This window comes from Hyla sarda, chromosome 2 (genome assembly GCF_029499605.1).
Source record: "Hyla sarda isolate aHylSar1 chromosome 2, aHylSar1.hap1, whole genome shotgun sequence".
NCBI classification, from domain to species: Eukaryota; Metazoa; Chordata; class Amphibia; order Anura; family Hylidae; genus Hyla; species Hyla sarda.
Genome location: NC_079190.1, coordinates 383,576,425 through 383,594,614, shown reverse-complemented (window position 1 = coordinate 383,594,614; position 18,190 = coordinate 383,576,425). Strand labels below are relative to the sequence as shown.

The 18,190-nt window shown below is 48.1% G+C and overlaps 1 long non-coding RNA gene across 1 annotated transcript in view; it reads left to right on the top strand.

Annotated features, from left to right (window-relative positions):
• Positions 1 to 1,555, top strand: part of LOC130356688 (uncharacterized) — a 214,754-nt gene extending 213,199 nt beyond the window's left edge. Inside the window, exon 5 of the long non-coding RNA XR_008888964.1 lies at positions 1,246 to 1,555. This is a non-coding gene — a long non-coding RNA (uncharacterized LOC130356688). The remainder of the gene's footprint in view (positions 1 to 1,245) is intronic.
• Positions 1,556 to 18,190: the final 16,635 nt, after the last annotated feature.

Below are 18,190 nucleotides of genomic sequence, written 5' to 3'. Positions count from 1 at the left end.
GGGGGCATGGCGTGACGTCACAAGCAGCGTGGCCGTGACATCATGACCCCGCCGCCTGCACCCAGAGTTCTAGACAAATGCTGGGTGCTGCACAGAAATCGCGGGGGTCCCAGCGGCAGGACCCCCTTGATCAAACATCTTATCCCCTATCCTTTGGATAGGGGATAAGGTGTCTAGAGGCGGTGTATCCCTTTAACAGACTCCCTTGTGTCACGATTCGGCTTACAGGTTGTGGATCCACTGTGTCAGCGAGGGATTGGCGTGGACCGTGCCGGTGGACCGGTTCTAAGTGGCTACTGGTGTTCACCAGAGCCCGCCGCAAAGCGGGATGGTCTTGCTGCGGCGGTAGCAACCAGGTCGTATCCACTAGCAACGGCTTAATCTCGCTGACTGCTGAGAAGGCGTGGGACAGAAGGACTAGGCAGAGGCAAGGTCAGACGTAGCAGAAGGTCGGGGCAGGCGGCAAGGTTCGTAGTCAATATGGATAGCAGGAGATTAGGTAACACAGGCATGGACAACACTAAACGCTTTCACTGGCACAAGGCAACAAGATCCGGCAAGGGAATGCAGGGGAAGTGAGGTGATATAGCCAGGGAGCAGGTGGAAGCTAATCAGGCTAATTGGGCCAGGCACCAATCATTGGTGCACTGGCCCTTTAAGTCTCAGAGAGCTGGCGCGCGCGCGCCCTAGAGAGTGCAGCCGCGCGCGCCAGCACATGACAGCCGGGGATCGGGACGGGTAAGTGACTTGGGATGCGATTCGCGAGCGGGCGCGTCCCGCTATGCGAATCGCATCCCCGCCGGCAATGTCAGTGCAGCGCTCCCGGTCAGCGGGTCTGACCGGGGTGCTGCAGGGAGAGAGACGCCGTGAGCGCTCCGGGGAGGAGCAGGGACCCGGAGCGCTCGGCGTAACACCTTGTTAACATTAACTATGTTTTATGTATAAAAACTGCAGTGTTGTAGACCAGCACTTGGAGAAGAGTCCACTGGTCTGCTTCCTCCAGATTTCCTTGCTCAGTTCACTATTTGCATATGGGAGAAACCTGTCAATCATGCTAACCTGATCAAATGTTTGCCAAAAGTCATGAATGAAATATAAAGTGCTCTTTTTTTTTAAGTACTGTTACCAGTGTCCCTGCCTCTGAGCTACACTGTGTGACTGTGAGAGAATGATGAGGTGTTACCAGCATCTAACAGTTAAAAAACCTGTAAATCATTCTTTTACAAACTACCCTTGTGTTTCTAGATTTTTATTTTCAAAGACACCCTAAACACCACCAGTCAGAACATGCAGAGAGTGCTCCAGGTGAATACTAGATACTACCACCATTATCTGAGTGCAACTTACTTTTCACTGCACCAGCCTAAGGATTGTGGGAATTCTCGTGAAAACACTCCAGCCAACTGTGACCCAGACTGTGACCAAATTCGGAAAGCCTTATTCCCCCCAGTTCCCGTGTTTATTTTATCTGTATCCCCTATGGCTGCTGTTATAATAAGTTGTATAATTGTCAGAAATAGTGTTTCTCTATAGAAATAAAGAAGCTTATCCTGAAAAGTTACCTGAAAGTACAGGTATGCTCTGGTCTGCAAATATGCTATACAGCTCTAAACAAAGTGAATAAAGCCATGGAAAATATTTACAAAAGGTATACACTTTGTATATAGTTTACTAAATGTTCGCCCTGTAGTAAACCAAAGATTATCAGGACTTTATTGCATATTACATTGTTCTTACGGGAATAGAATATCTAAGAAATCGGAACTTTTAATTTGTCTGTATAAGACACCTGGTTTCTAACAGATACATCATGAATCACATAGTATATTACAGTAAGTTCTGTTATATCTTGAAATGATCCCATGAGCTTTATTCCCTGAATCAACTACAGGTATTGCTATGATTTTGCATATTGATAGACTATCTGATGGGATGGCGCAATCCATTGAGTACAGGACATTCCCTCCAACTGGTGAACTGATATAAAGATGTTGTGTACATTTCTCAGGGACTTTACCTTCCAGCCCGCAACTAGCACATACCCGAAAGGACAATAAAATAAGACTATATGAGGACATTCTCTTTTAATAGTACACTGGTAATGGTAATATTTACTTGTCCTGGGGGTTGCAATAGATGGGAGATAATGAGACTTCCTATTTTGTTGCAAAAAAGCAATAAATAAATAAATAGACTCTGAGGGGTCCCATAGGTCACCCTAAGATTACATGGTCACTGATACCTCACTGGGTTACACTCACATGACAACTTGTAATCACATGTTAACAATTCTTAAAGCTATAACAACTTTTATAAGCATTATACAATATAATACAGATAAAAAAAATATATATATTTATATATATATATATATATATATATACATATATATATATATATACACACACAAGGGAACAGGTGTAGAGGAGGCCCAGGGGTCACTGTAGGGAGGCTGCCAGACAGGGCAGGAGGGGTATGGGGGTACAACTCCCGTACTGGGCCACCACAAACTCCCCCTCTTAAAAACAGCTGTCCTCGGTGCCCAGTCCTGAAAGGCGAAGGACTGTAAGTGGCCACTGGGGCGGGGTGACAACAGTTCCTGGGGCATTGTTTCCGAATGCCCTTCACAGGTCTGAATAAGTTATAACAAATATCCTTATATGCTCCTTTTGATAATGGGACATAAACATGTGGGATTTATAACCCTTGTAACTACATCCTTAACACATTTAATACACTTGAGCCAGATCGGGCTGCCGGAGGCTCTCTACCCGATGCCTTAGCTGCTGGGGCTCTTTGGCACTAGCTACTTCTCCCCTGAGCACTATACATACTTTGACAACAGTACAACATTACTTTCATACATAGCATCTCTGTCACTATATGTGCTTTACTTATATATCAGGGGAACCCTCTAGCCAGTAGAGTACCCTGTACATGAGATCAGGAAAAAGGTTAGACAGGTGAACATTTGACATCACTTGACTATGGACTACATTTCAGCTGCAGTCCTAACTAGGCATTTGACTAGCTTATACACAATGCACTACGTACATTACTGAATTAGTTATTTATAAGCTGCCAAAACTGGATTATATGTTATACTGACAACTTTATACACGGTACTACAACTTATTCTCTGTACCTGGCTGGTAACTGTCCCTGAGTTGACCTTTGGGATCTGTGCGGCACCACCTCTGGAGGATCTGGAACTCTTGGAGCTTCTGGAGCTGCAGCTGGCTCTTCTTCAGTGAAGTCAGGAGCTGGAATTGATTCAGGACTTGCTGGACTCCAAAGTCTCCCAACTGGTCATGGTATGCGTTGAGGACCATTGCCACGTCTCTTTGGGGAACCAGAATCTGATGAAGTTGATCACTAGAGACCGGATCCAAAGAATTTCGGTACAACAGTCCTTTGTGCACAAACAGTCATTTCCTCTGTCGCCACAGACGTTTCAATTCGTACACTGGGCCCAGCGTAGACGGGTTGGTACCTTTTTTTCCAGAAGGTAGTCCAACAGATCCCCCATGACTCGACTTTCTTCTTGAAGAGTCTTCCAGGTGTATAGTTCTTCTTTAACCTTCTTGGATCTGGGTTCACCATCCAAGAGTGCGGTCATAACATTCTGGTACACGAACCGTTGATAAAATGGGGGCATCTCCAAGTCTTTCCACGCGTCTTCGACAGGTGGTTCTTCGCTGAGGGTACATCGTACATCGTTATTGACATTCGACTTGCCGCTTCTGTACTTGATGGTGAAACTGTAATTGGCTAATCCTGAACCCCAACGCTGTTCGATAGCACCCAACTTGGCAGTGTTCAGGTGGGCCAACGGATTATCGGTGTAGACAGTAAAAGGTGTGGCAGCCAAACAGTCTTTAAATTAGCATTGTTCTTCTCTGCTCCTCGCAGGTTACGACTGGCATGGGAAATTATACGCTCTTGTCCCTCCTGCACTTGGGGCAGGACAGCTCTCAGACCTTTAAAACTAGCATCAGTATATAGCCGGAATGACTGACTGTAGTCTGGATATGTCAAGATGGGTTGGTCTGTCAGCAGACGTTTAAGAGCTCGGAACGCTGTCTCTTGCTCTTCGGCCCATTCAATAGGTAGTCTTCCATTGTAGTTCTCCTTTGCTGTACCCCGCAGGAGAGCTGTGAGGGGTTCTGCAATTTTGGCAAAATATGGAATGAAGCGGCGGTAGTAGTGGGCAAATCCCAGGAAGCTCCTGACATCTATTACCGTGTGCGGGGTAGGCCAGTTCTTGACAGCTTCCACCTTTTCAGAATTGGGCTGGACTCAATCTGCGCAGACAAGATGACCCAAGTAATGGACCTGAGGTTTAAGCAAGTGACACTTGGATGGTTTGATCTTCAGCCCGTGCTTGATCAAGACTTGAAAGACGTCTGACAGATGACTGAGGTGTTCCTGGTAAGACTTCGAATATACGATGACATTGTCCAGGTACAACTAGACACTTTGGAAATTCAAATGACCCAGACACCTTTCCAACAGACACTGGAACATAGCAGGGGCATTGCATAGCCCAAACGGTATACTTTTGAACTCGAACAACCCCATGGGTGTCACGAAGGCGGTCTTCTCTCGATCTTCCACGGCCATGGGCACTTGCCAATATCCACTGATTAACTCCATGGGGGAGAAATAAGCGGCCAACCCGAAGGTCTGTGAGTGATTCCTCGATCCTTGGCCAAGGGTAAGCATCTTTATGTGTGACATTGTTCAGTTTCCTGTAGTCAACACAGAAGCGGATGGTTCCGTCTTTCTTCTTTATCAGGAAAAGTGGGGCCGCACAGGGACTCTGACTTTCTTGGATCACGTCCGCCTCTTTCATGTTGGCCAGCATCTTCTTGACAGTCTGGTACATGTCTGACATGACCGGGCGGTGTCTCTCCTTGATAGGCGGACTGTCGCCTGTGAGGATTCGGTGCTGGATCATGGAGGTATGCCCGAAGTCTATGGGGTGTTCGCTGAAAGCCTCATGGTACCTTTTGGCGACATTGATGACTCCATTGACTTGTCCCTTGGCGTAGTGTCATCTCCCACCTGGAGTTGTGCCCACCAGGACTCTGTGCCCACCAGACCCCTTATCTGTAACATTAGTTACAGTCATGGCCGTAAATGTTGGCACCTCTGAAATTTTTCTAGAAAATTAAGTATTTCTCACAGAAAAGCATTGCAGTAACACATGTTTTGCTATACACATGTTTATTCCCTTTCTGTGTATTGGAACTAAACCAAAAAAGGGAGGGAAAAAAAGGAAATTGGACATGATGTCACATCAAACTCCAAAAATGGTCTGGACAAAATTATTGGCACCCTTTTAAAATTGTGGAAAAATAAGATTGTTTCAAGCATGTGATGCTCCTTTAGACTCACCTGGGGCAAGTAACAGGTGTGGGCAATATAAAAATCACACCTAAAAGCAGATAAAAAGGAGAGAAGTTCACTTAGTCTTTGCATTGTGTGTCTGTGTGTGCCACACTAAGCATTGACAACAGAAAGAGGAGAAGAGAACTGTCTGAGAACTTGAGAACCAAAATTGTGGAAAAATAGCAACAATCTCAAGGTTACAAGTCCATCTCCAGAGATCTAGATTTGCCTTTGTCCACAGTGCGCAACATTATCAAGAAGTTTGCAACCCATGGCATTGTAGCTAATCTCCCTGGGTGTAGACAGAAAAGAAAAATTGATGAAAGGTGTCAACATAAGATAGTCCAGATGGTGGATAAGCAGCACCAAACAAGTTCCAAAGATATTCAAGCTGTCCTGCAGGCTCAGGGAGCATCAGTGTCAGTGAAAACTATCTGTCGTCATTTAAATGAAATGAAACGCTATAGCAGGAGACCCAGGAGGACCCCACTGCTGACACAGAGACATTAAAAAGCAAGACTATATTTTGCCAAAATGAACTTGGGTAAGCCTAAATCCTTCTGGGAAAACGTCTTGTGGACAGATGAGACCAAAATAGAGCTTTTTGGTAAAGCACATCATTCTACTGTTTGGAATGAGGCGTACAAAAAAAGAACACAGTACCTACAGTGAAATATGGTGGAGGTTCAATGATGTTTTGGGGTTGTTTTGCTGCCTTTGGCACTGGGTGCTTTGAATGTGTGCAAGGCATCATGAAATCTGAGGATTACCAACAGATTTTGGATCGCACTGTACAGCCCATTGTCAGAAAGCTGGGTTTGCGTCCGAGATCTTGGGACTTTCAGCAGGACAATGACCCCAAACATACATCAAAAAGCACCCAGAAATGGATGGCAACAAAGCGCTTGAGAGTTTTGAAGTGGCCAGCAATGAGTCCAGATCTAAATCCCATTGAACACCTGTGGAGAGATCTTAAAATTGCTGTTGGGAAAAGGCTCCCTTCCAATAAGAGAGACCTGGAGCAGTTTGCAAAGGAAGAGTGGTCCAACATTCCGGCTGAGAGGTGTAAGAAGCTTATTGATGGTTATAGGAAGTGACTGATTTCAGTTATTTTTTCCAAAGGGTGTGCAACCAAATATTAAGTCAAGGGTGCCAATAATTTTGTCCAGCCCATTTTTGGAATTTGGTGTGACATTATGTCTAACTTGCTTTTTTCTCCCTTTTTTTTTTAGTTTAGTTCCAATACACACAAAGGTAAGAAACATGTGTATAGCAAAACATGTGTTACTGCAATCCTTTTCTGTGATAAATACTCCATTTTCTATGAAAATTTCAGGGGTGCCAACAATTACGACCAAGACTGTATAATCACTCCCTGCCTGGTAAGTACATGCTCTCCCAATTGAATAGTTTGCTCCCAGTATCCATGTCTGGGGACTGGTTGCCCATTACCTGCAACTACTCTGAAATTAACATCATCAGGCTCACACAACAGACTAGCATCCCAATGCTGATAGAAAACACTTTTCGATATGGTAGACACTTGTGACCCTGTATCTAGGTACACCTTCTACAATAACTCTTTTACATAGGGGCAAGAGGAGACATAAAGTGAGAGTCCTGATTTAGGTCGTTCAAGGGTTGGACCTGGTGACTGTTTTCCTGAGCGCCGGTTCTCCACCTCAGGGTGAATCCGTTTAAATCCCAGCACTGCATTTTCCAATGTCCGGGCTTGTTACAATAGGTGCAGAAAGGTCTCTGAGTCCCCGAATATCTATTGGGTGGAGGATTATGGCAAATGGGATTGCAGTGAGCAGGAGCAGGGGCAGGTTTCCTGGGTAAGGGTGGTTCACGATCAGGTGGAGCAGACCAGGTGGCAAGCTCCTTAAAGGGGTACTCCGCCCCTAGACATCTTATCCCCTATCCAAAGAATAGGGGATAAGATGTCAGATCGCCACGGTCCCGTTGCTGGGGACCCCCGGGATTGCCGCTGCGGCACCCCGCTGTCATTACTGCACATAGCGAGTTCGCTCTGTGCATAATGACCGGCGATAAAGGGGACGGAGCAGCGTGACGCCATGGTTCCGCCCCTCGTGACATCACGGCCCGCCCCCTTAATACAAGTCTATGGCAGTCCTCCCATAGACTCGTATTGAGGGGGGCGGGCCATGACGTCACGAGGGGCGGGGCCGTGACGTAACGATGCTCCGGCCCCTGTACCGCCCGCCATTACGTGCAGAGCGAACTCGCTCTGTGCAGTAATGACAGCGGGTTGCCGCAGCGGCAATCCCGGGGGTCCCCAGCAGCGGGACCGTGGTGATCTGACATCTTATAAGATGTCTAGGGGCGGAGTACCTATTTAAATTGCTCAATGTCCTGTTTAACGCTCTGTAGATCTAAGGCTGCGGTGACTGGCAAAGTGGGCTGCACTGGGGCGGGGACAGGGACCGGTGATGGTATCAGCCTAGCTACCACCCCTATTGGCTCTTGAACAGGTGTTAGGGGAGTACAAGTTTCCTCAAACTAAGGCCCGGACTTGATCACTTGGATAGCCAGTCTTTTAAAAGCAGGAAGTTACATGTTGGGATTATGGACTGCTAACATTCTCAATTGGGCCTTGTCCCATTTGTTATGGGCTCCATCAATTAATCTGTCCATTAACACTCTGTTGCCCTGTTTGGGAGTTATACCATCTAACTTTTGGACAGTCTCTAGGGCATTCTGTAGGGCTACAGCATATGCTCTCAAGGCATCACCAGGCTTTTGTCACCTTTCATACAACCGGAGATGTACCTCAGATGGAGAATATGACTCAATAAACAAACTCTGGATCCTTTCTTTGAAGTCACTCAGGGTAAAGGGGTTTCCATTGTAGGTAGGAAGGACAGGGTTCCCCATGAATACTGGTGCAGACTCTAGAACACCTGGACTGTTGATATTGACTGCAGGCAAGGGAGGCAGGACCCCGGCTACTGGGGCAGGTGATGACCTTGCTGGTGGAGATGAGGGGGTGCTGGTGCCCGGTTGATCTGTGGTGCTGGGTTCTGACATTCTGTTGATTTTTGAGTGCGCTGTCGCTTTAAAAGAAATAAGATGCATTCCCCTTTAAGATGCTTGCGGAGGCATTGCAGCGGCTTTTACTTGACTGAATGGATACTTCCCCTCTATTTTGCAGGCACCCTGTGATGAACACTCTTGTGACCAGACTTGCAGGCAGTAACATGACAGTAATGACAGATTCGGGCTCCAGAGACTTGATACTGATGATCGGAGGTTGCGGAGCCTGTGATGCAGCGTGGCTTTGCGGGTGACTGCCGGAGACGGGCGCAGCAGCCGGAACCTCCAAGATGGCTGTGCCCAGGGAACTTCCTGTCTAGGTCCAGTCAGCAAAATCTTCCCCTTTGCAACATGGGGTGGCTCTTTGGTTCCTCCTCGCTTGATTGAAGAGGCGTACCCTCTGGGGACTGACGTGAGCGGAGCTGCGACCGCTCGCGCACCCCGGAAACACTGGACCAGATTAACTCTTTCAGGTACAAACTCTATACAGTTCACAAGGGCAGATACCAGTCTTTTCTTCACCTCCCCCTCTATTTCACAAGCACCTCAGATTAAACACTTTTCACTGACAAAGTCCCGTACACTTTCTGGTACAATTTTTGTCGCACGTGCGTTTTATTCTGCAATACTGGACACAGTTCAGACTGGGGGGGAGGGGTACTTTAGGCATAAGGCGCAGGCAGATGGCATTAACCCCTTGTGTTCGTGACGCCAGGGAGTGGTTTATCCTCAATACCACCTGAAAGTATACTGTTGGATCCTGGGCTAGGCACGGGGGCAACAATGATGCCAAGTTACGGACAATGGTAGCTTTACTGAGTGACAGATTGAACAGTCTATACAGCTTAGCCAGGCCCACGGAGGTGACCAGTGACTTCAGAGACCTCTGGGCTGGCTGGGACTTGTAGTGGACTAGGACAATATTGATGCAGGCCACGCTGACTGAAGACAGATGACTTTGACTTGACTGACTTGAATGGGACTGACTATATCACAATTATAGCTTGCTTGAAGACTTGTGGCTGCTGGACTGACTTGAGGCCTCCTATGGACTCCAGACACACTCTTGGACTTGACCTTGCTGCAACTCAGCATAAGCAGGAAGAGAGTAAGAGAGAGAGCAGAGGCTCCACTCAGGGCTTATATTGTGGGAGACTCTGAGGGGTCCCATAGGTCACCCTTAGTTCACATGGTCACTGATACCTCACTGGGTTACACTCACATGACAACTGGTAATCACATGTTAACAATTCTTAAGGCTATAACACCTTTCATAAACGTAATACAAAATAATACAGGCAATATATATATATATATATATATATATATATATATATATACACACACACAAGGGGACAGGTGTAGAGGGGGCCCAGGGGTCACTGTAGGGAGGCTGCCGGACAGGGCAGCAGGGGTACAGGGGTACAACTCCCATACTGGGCCACCACAGATCCACCAATAAAATGTGTATTGCTGTATTGCTGGCTTTATTTTATCAGGTGCTGGATGTCCAAAGGTGACAACTACAGATCACATCATTTGTACTTTCTACACAGCCTGATTTGCATATAAACCATGATTGTTTTATAGAGTAAGTAACATTGCATCTGCATTTTATTGACCTTCCTGGAAAAGCCCTAATGTATTTTTAACATCATTACACAAATGTGAGTGAATGAAATGATATGTTAAACATTAATGGAGATTATTTCAGTCCACAATTAAAACTCTCCATGCCCAGGACCAACACAAATCAGCTCTTCATGTGGATGAAATTCTGTTATTTCTGTTATACGTCACGTTTCCAGCAGGGCCAGATTAAGAGCATCATGGGCCTGGTGCTGAGGATTTTGATGGGCCTACAAGTGTCGGTGACCCAACAGCTGGGTTGCGGTCATTTGTGGGTTGCAGTGCAACTCCATTAACTTACATTATGTCCGACACGTACGACAAACATATGACATAGGTATGTAGTCAGGAAAGTAGATTGCTAGTTGGATTGTTAGCTAACTAGGTAGATAGCCAGATAGCTAAGTCGAAGCAAGGTAGAGCAGCACATCCGAAGAGCGTCAAGGGGATGTGGATGCAAGCGGGCCCAATCGCAGCCCTGGTCACTGGCGGCAGTAATTGACACAAATAGAAAGCGTCCCACAGCACTCCAATATAAGGTGAAAAGCAGTGTAGTTTATTTTCTCATATGTGGCAAGCAATGTTTTGGCTGTCTGAACAGTCTTTATCAAGCATACAAAAGTGACCAGAGTACTGGTATTTATGTGCGAGAACACACCAAATCAATTACAAGGTAATTATAGCAAATCAAAGTGAATCACAGTGATCCCTCAACATACAATGGCCTCAACATACAATAGTTTCAGCATACCGACCAATCAGAATGGGCATTCACTGGTAAAACCCCTGTATTACTGAAATGTATGCAATGACTGGTGTCTGGTAGCGCCTCCATACAGTACAGGGAGGTACAGGGATGGGGAAATCCTATCGCCCGACGCCCAGGACAAGCAGTTTTGGGCGCCGGGCAGGTGAATTTGTCATAGATTTAGCCCTGTATCGGGCTAGCAGGGACAGATCGACTTCCCCCTTATTTTTCTTTAATGCCGGTGTGAGGCGCAGGAACCGATGGAAGTCTACACCTCACAACGACACTCAGAGTGTATGGAGGGGGTGGCGGTCCCCAGCTGACCGCAGAGCCCCCTTATCTCCCCTCCCGGAGGATGGAGGACGCAGCTCAGAAGACACAGCAGGGTGAGAGAAAGGACGAGCACAGCTCGGTACACAGCTCCATCCCCTGCACACAGCTCTATCCCTCCCCCTCCCCCTGCTCTGTCTCCACAGGACCTAATCCACCACTGGGAGGTTGCTAGTTTGCACGGGGAAAACACAGAGCAGGGGGGGGGGTGAGGGGGAGGACGGAAATCTCACCTCACACCGGCCAGGACTACAGCTCTGATGTCCACTCATGGCGGCTCAGGTGAGGAGACCGGGAATGCAGGCGGCGGCAGGAAGGGTGGTTGTATATGTATGGTGTGAGTGTATGTGTGATGTGTGTATGTAATGTATGATTGGGGGGGGCAGCGGCACGTGTATGTATGATATGTGCATATGGTGTATATCAGTGTTTCCCAACCAGGGTGCCTCCAGCTGTTGCACAACTACAACTCCCAGCATGCCCAGACAGCCGAAGGCTGTGCATGGTGTGAGTGTATGTGTGATGTGTATATGATGTCTGTCTATGTGTGATGTGTATGTAATGTATGATGTGTGTATGATGTCTCTCTGTGTGTGATGTGTATGTAATGTATGATGTGTGTATGATGTCTGTGTAATGTGTATGTAATGTATGATGTGTGTATGATGTCTGTCTGTGTGTGATGTGTATGTAATGTGTGATGTGTTTATGGTGTCTGTGTGTGTGATGTGTATGTAATGCATGATGTGTGTATGATGTCTGTCTGTGTGTGATGTGTATGTAATGTATGATGTGTGTATGATGTCTGTGTGTGTGATGTGTATGTAATGTATGATGTGTGTATGATGTCTGTCTGTGTGTGATGTGTATGTAAAGTATTATGTGTGTATGATGTCTAAGTGTGATGTGTGTATGTATGTGATGTATGATGTGGGGTGGGCAGCGGAGGGTGTATGTATGATGTGTGCATATGTATGGTGTATATGTATGGTGTGAGTATATGTGTGATGTGTATATGATGTCTGTCTATGTGTGATGTGTATGTAATGTGTGATGTGTGTATGATGTCTGTCTGTTTGTGATGTGTATGTAATGTGTGATGTGTGTATGATGTCTGTCTGTGTGTGATGTGTATGTAATGTGTGATGTGTGTATGATGTCTGTCTGTGTGTGATGTGTATGTAATGTATGATGTGTGTATGATGTCTTTCTGTGTGTGATGTGTATGTAATGTTTGTATGATGTCTAAGTGTGATGTGTGTATGTATGTAATGTATGATGTGTGTGTGTGGGGGGGCAGCGGCGGGTGTATGTATGATGTGTGCATATGTATGGTGTATATGTATGGTGTGAGTGTGTGTGTGTATGATGTATGTGTGATGTGTGTATGTAATGTATGATGTGGGGGGCAGCAGCGGGGGTGTGTGTGTGTGTGTATGATATGGGGGCAGTGGCTGGTGCATGTATGATATGTGTATGCATGAATGTTTTGTATAGGAGCGGGCTTTCACAAAAATAAACATAAGTGGTATCGCTACATGTGGAAATGTCTAGGCTATTAAAATATAATGTTAATTAAACCATACGGTGAACGGTGTAAATGTAAAAAATAGTCCAGAATTGCTCATTTTTGGTCACTTCATATAAGAAATTTTTCATAAGGTGATCAAAAAGTTACATCTAGACTTTTCTGGGCTTGCCTCGGGTGTAAAAGGATCTAGCTTCAGCTCTTCCTCTGCTAATAGCCTGGCATGTTGCGATCGCTGTGGCCGCTATTAAACCATTAGATCACCGCTATCAAAGTTGACAGCAGTGTCTAAAGGGATTGTCACGATGCCGGCTGGCCGGAGGTGGATCCTCTGTGCCAGAGAGGGATTGGCGTGGACCGTGCTAGTGGACCGGTTCTAAGTCACTACTGGTATTCACCAGAGCCCGCCGAAAAGCGGGATGGTCTTGCTGCGGCGGTAGTGACCAGGTCGTATCCACTAGCAACGGCTCAACCTCTCTGACTGCTGAAGATAGGCGCGGTACAAGGGAGTAGACAGAAGCAAGGTCGGACGTAGCAGAAGGTCGGGGCAGGCAGCAAGGATCGTAGTCAGGGGCAACGGCAAGAGGTCTGGAACACAGGCTAGGAACACACAAGGGAACGCTTTCACTGGCACGATGGCAACAAGATCCGGCGAGGGAGTGCAGGGGAAGTGAGGTATACATATGGAGTACAACGGTGAACACACTGATTAGAACCACTGCGCCAATCAGCGGCGCAGTGGCCCTTTAAATCGCAGAGACCCGGCGCGCGCGCGCCCTAGGGAGCGGGGCCGCGCGCCGGGACAGGACCGACGGAGAGCGAGTCAGGTACGGGAGCCGGGGTGCGCATCGCGAGCGGGCGCCACCCGCATCGCGAATCGCATCCCGGCTGGAGGCGGTATCGCAGCGCACCCGGTCAGTGGATCTGACCGGGGCGCTGCGGGAGCGAGAGTGTAGCGAGCGCTCCGGGGAGGAGCGGGGACCCGGAGCGCTCGGCGTAACAGTACCCCCCCCCTTGGGTCTCCCCCTCTTCTTGGAGCCTGAGAACCTGAGGACCAGATTTTTATCTAGGATATTGTCCTCAGGTTCCCAGGATCTCTCTTCAGGACCACAGCCCTCCCAGTCAACCAAAAAGAAGGTTTTTCCTCTGACCTTTTTGGAGGCCAGTATCTCCTTTACAGGAAAGATGTCTGAAGAACCGGAGACAGGAGTGGGAGAGATAAGTTTAGGAGAGAAACGGTTGATGATGAGTGGTTTAAGAAGAGAAACGTGAAAGGCATTAGGAATACGAAGAGAAGGAGGGAGAAGAAGTTTATAAGAGACAGGATTAATCTGGCACAAAATTTTGAAAGGACCAAGATAGCGTGGTCCCAATTTGTAGCTGGGAACACGGAAGCGGACATATTTAGCGGAGAGCCATACCTTGTCTCCGGGAGAAAAAATGGGGGGGAGCTCTTCTTTTCTTATCAGCAAACTTCTTCATGCGTGATGAAGCCTGTAAGAGAGAATTTTGGGTCTCTTTCCATATGGTGGAAAGATCACGAGTTATTTCATCCACAGCGGGTACACCAGAGGGCAAGGGAGTAGGGAGGGGGGGAAGAGGGTGACGGCCGTACACCACGAAAAATGGGGATTTGGAAGAAGATTCAGAAACTCTGAAGTTATACGAGAATTCGGCCCATGGTAGAAGATCTGCCCAGTCATCCTGGCGGGAGGAAACAAAATGCCGCAAATAATCACCCAGGACCTGGTTAATTCTTTCTACTTGCCCATTGGATTGAGGATGATAAGCAGAAGAAAAGTTTAATTTAATCTTGAGTTGTTTACAGAGAGCCCTCCAGAATTTAGACACGAATTGGACGCCTCTATCCGAGACGATCTGCGTGGGCAACCCGTGAAGACGAAAAATGTGTACAAAAAATTGTTTTGCCAACTGAGGCGCAGAAGGAAGACCAGGAAGAGGGATGAAATGTGCCATCTTGGAGAATCGATCAACGACCACCCAAACAACAGTGTTGCCACGGGATGAGGGTAAGTCTGTAATAAAGTCCATACCAATCAGAGACCAAGGCTGTTCGGGAACAGGCAGAGGATGAAGAAGACCAGCGGGCTTCTGGCGAGGAGTCTTATCCCGGGCACAGACAGTGCAGGCTCGCACAAAATCCACAACATCCGTCTCCAGAGTCGGCCACCAATAGAAACGAGAGATGAGTTGCACGGATTTCTTGATGCCCGCATGACCTGCGAGATGGGAGGAGTGACCCCATTTGAGGATTCCGAGGCGTTGGCGTGGAGAGACGAAGGTCTTCCCTGGAGGAGTTTGCCTGATGGAGGCTGGAGAAGTGGAGATCAGGCAGTCAGGAGGAATGATGTGTTGCGGAGAGAGCTCTACTTCCGAGGCAGAGCATCGGCCCTAATGTTCTTATCGGCAGGCCGAAAGTGAATTTCAAAATTAAATCGGGCAAAGAACAGAGACCACCTGGCCTGGCGAGGATTCAGCCGTTGGGCAGACTGGAGATAGGAGAGGTTCTTGTGATCGGTGTAAATAATAACTGGAAATCTTGATCCCTCCAGCAGATGCCTCCATTCCTCAAGTGCTAATTTAATGGCTAGTAGCTCTCGATCCCCGATGGAGTAGTTCCTCTCCGCCGGAGAGAAGGTCTTAGAAAAAAAACCACAAGTAACAGCATGCCCGGAAGAATTTTTTTGTAGAAGGACCGCTCCAGCTCCTACTGAGGAGGCATCAACCTCCAATAGGAAGGGTTTAGATGGGTCAGGTCTGGAGAGCACGGGAGCTGAAGAAAAGGCAGACTTGAGCTGTTTAAAGGCATCTTCCGCTTGAGGAGGCCATGACTTAGGATTGGCATTCTTTTTGGTTAAAGCCACGATAGGAGCCACAATGGTGGAAAAATGTGGAATAAATTGTCTGTAATAATTGGCGAACCCCAAAAAACGTTGGATAGCACGGAGTCCGGAGGGGCGTGGCCAATCTAAGACGGCAGAGAGTTTGTCTGGATCCATTTGTAGTCCCTGGCCAGAGACCAAGTATCCTAGGAAAGGAAGAGATTGACATTCAAACAGACATTTCTCCATTTTGGCATAAAGTTGATTGTCACAAAGTCTCTGAAGAACCATGCGGACATGCTGGCGGTGTTCTTCTAGGTTGGCAGAAAAAATCAGGATATCGTCCAGATACACAACAACACAGGAATATAAGAGATCACGAAAAATTTCATTAACAAAGTCTTGGAAGACGGCAGGGGCGTTGCACAGGCCAAAGGGCATGACCAGATACTCAAAGTGTCCATCTCTAGTGTTAAATGCCGTTTTCCATTCATCCCCCTCTCTGATGCGGATGAGATTATAAGCACCTCTTAAGTCCAGTTTGGTAAAGATGTGGGCACCTTGGAGGCGATCAAAGAGTTCAGAGATGAGAGGTAGAGGGTAGCGGTTCTTTACCGTGATTTTATTAAGACCGCGGTAGTCAATGCAAGGACGTAGGGAGCCATCTTTTTTGGACACAAAGAAAAATCCGGCTCCGGCAGGAGAGGAGGATTTGCGGATAAAGCCCTTTTTTAAATTTTCCTGGATGTACTCAGACATAGCAAGAGTCTCTGGGGCAGAGAGAGGATAAATTCTGCCCCGGGGTGGAGTAGTGCCCGGGAGGAGGTCAATAGGACAGTCATAAGGCCTGTGAGGAGGTAGAGTCTCAGCTTGTTTTTTGCAAAAAACATCCGCAAAGTCCATATAGGCCTTAGGGAGACCGGTTACAGGGGGAACCACAGGGTCACGGCAAGGAGTACTGGTAACCGGTTTAAGGCAGTCCTTGAAACAAGAGGGACCCCAACTCTTGATCTCCCCTGTGGACCAATCCAGGGTTGGGGAATGGTGTTGAAGCCAGGGTAGTCCAAGGAGAATTTCGGAAGTGCAATTGGAGAGGACCAAAAACTCAATTTTTTCGTGATGAGGTCCGATGCACATTAGGAGGGGCTCCGTGCGGTAACGCACGGCACAGTCCAATCTTTCATTGTTAACGCAATTGATGTAGAGAGGTCTGGCGAGACTGGTCACTGGGATGTTGAACCTGTTGATGAGAGAGGCCAAAATAAAGTTTCCTGCAGATCCGGAGTCCAAGAAGGCCTTAGTGGAGAAGGAGAAGGTAGAGGCAGATATCCGCACAGGCACAGTAAGACGTGGAGAAGCAGAGTTGACATCAAGGACTGTTTCACCTTTGTGCGGAGTCAGCGTACGTCTTTCCAGGCGGGGAGGACGGATAGGACAATCCTTCAGGAAGTGTTCGGTACCGGCACAGTACAGGCAGAGATTCTCCATGCGGCGTCGTGTCCTCTCTTGAGGTGTCAGACGAGGCCGGTCAACTTGCATAGCCTCCACGGCGGGAGGCACAGGAACGGATTGCAGAGGACCAGAGGAGAGAGGAGTCGGGGAGAAAAAACGCCTCGTGCGAACAAAGTCCATATCCTGGCGGAGCTCCTGACGCCTTTCGGAAAAACGCATGTCAATGCGAGTGGCTAGATGAATGAGTTCATGTAGGTTAGCAGGAATTTCTCGTGCGGCCAGAACATCTTTAATGTTGCTGGATAGGCCTTTCAGTAGGAAACTGGTCCGACATCATCTCCAAGTGCAGGGAACATTGTGAAAGAAAGCCACGGCAAAACTTAGAGTCCCCATCAAATTTATCCGGCAAGGATAGTCGTAGGCCTGAGGCGGCCACTCGCTGCGGAGGAGGTGCAGGAGCTGGCGGAGGAGATGATTGCTGAAGCTGTGGTAGTAGCTGCTGTAGCATCACGGTCAGTTGAGACAGCTGGTGGCCTTGTTGCGCTATCTGTTGTGACTGCTGGGCGACCACCGTGGTGAGGTCGGCGACAACTGGCAGAGGAACTTCAGCGGGATCCATGGCCGGATCTACTGTCACGATGCCGGCTGGCAGGAGGTGGATCCTCTGTGCCAGAGAGGGATTGGCGTGGACCGTGCTAGTGGACCGGTTCTAAGTCACTACTGGTATTCACCAGAGCCCGCCGCAAAGCGGGATGGTCTTGCTGCGGCGGTAGTGACCAGGTCGTATCCACTAGCAATGGCTCAACCTCTCTGACTGCTGAAGATAGGCGCGGTACAAGGGAGTAGACAGAAGCAAGGTCGGACGTAGCAGAAGGTCGGGGCAGGCAGCAAGGATCGTAGTCAGGGGCAACGGCAAGAGGTCTGGAACACAGGCTAGGAACACACAAGGGAACGCTTTCACTGGCACGATGGCAACAAGATCCGGCGAGGGAGTGCAGAGGAAGTGAGGTATACATAGGGAGTGCACAGGTGAACACACTGATTAGAACCACTGCGCCAATCAGCGGCGCAGTGGCCCTTTAAATCGCAGAGACCCGGCGCGCGCGCGCCCTAGGGAGCGGGGCCGCGCGCGCCGGGACAGGACCGACGGAGAGCGAGTCAGGTACGGGAGCCGGGGTGCGCATCGCGAGCGGGCGCCACCCGCATCGC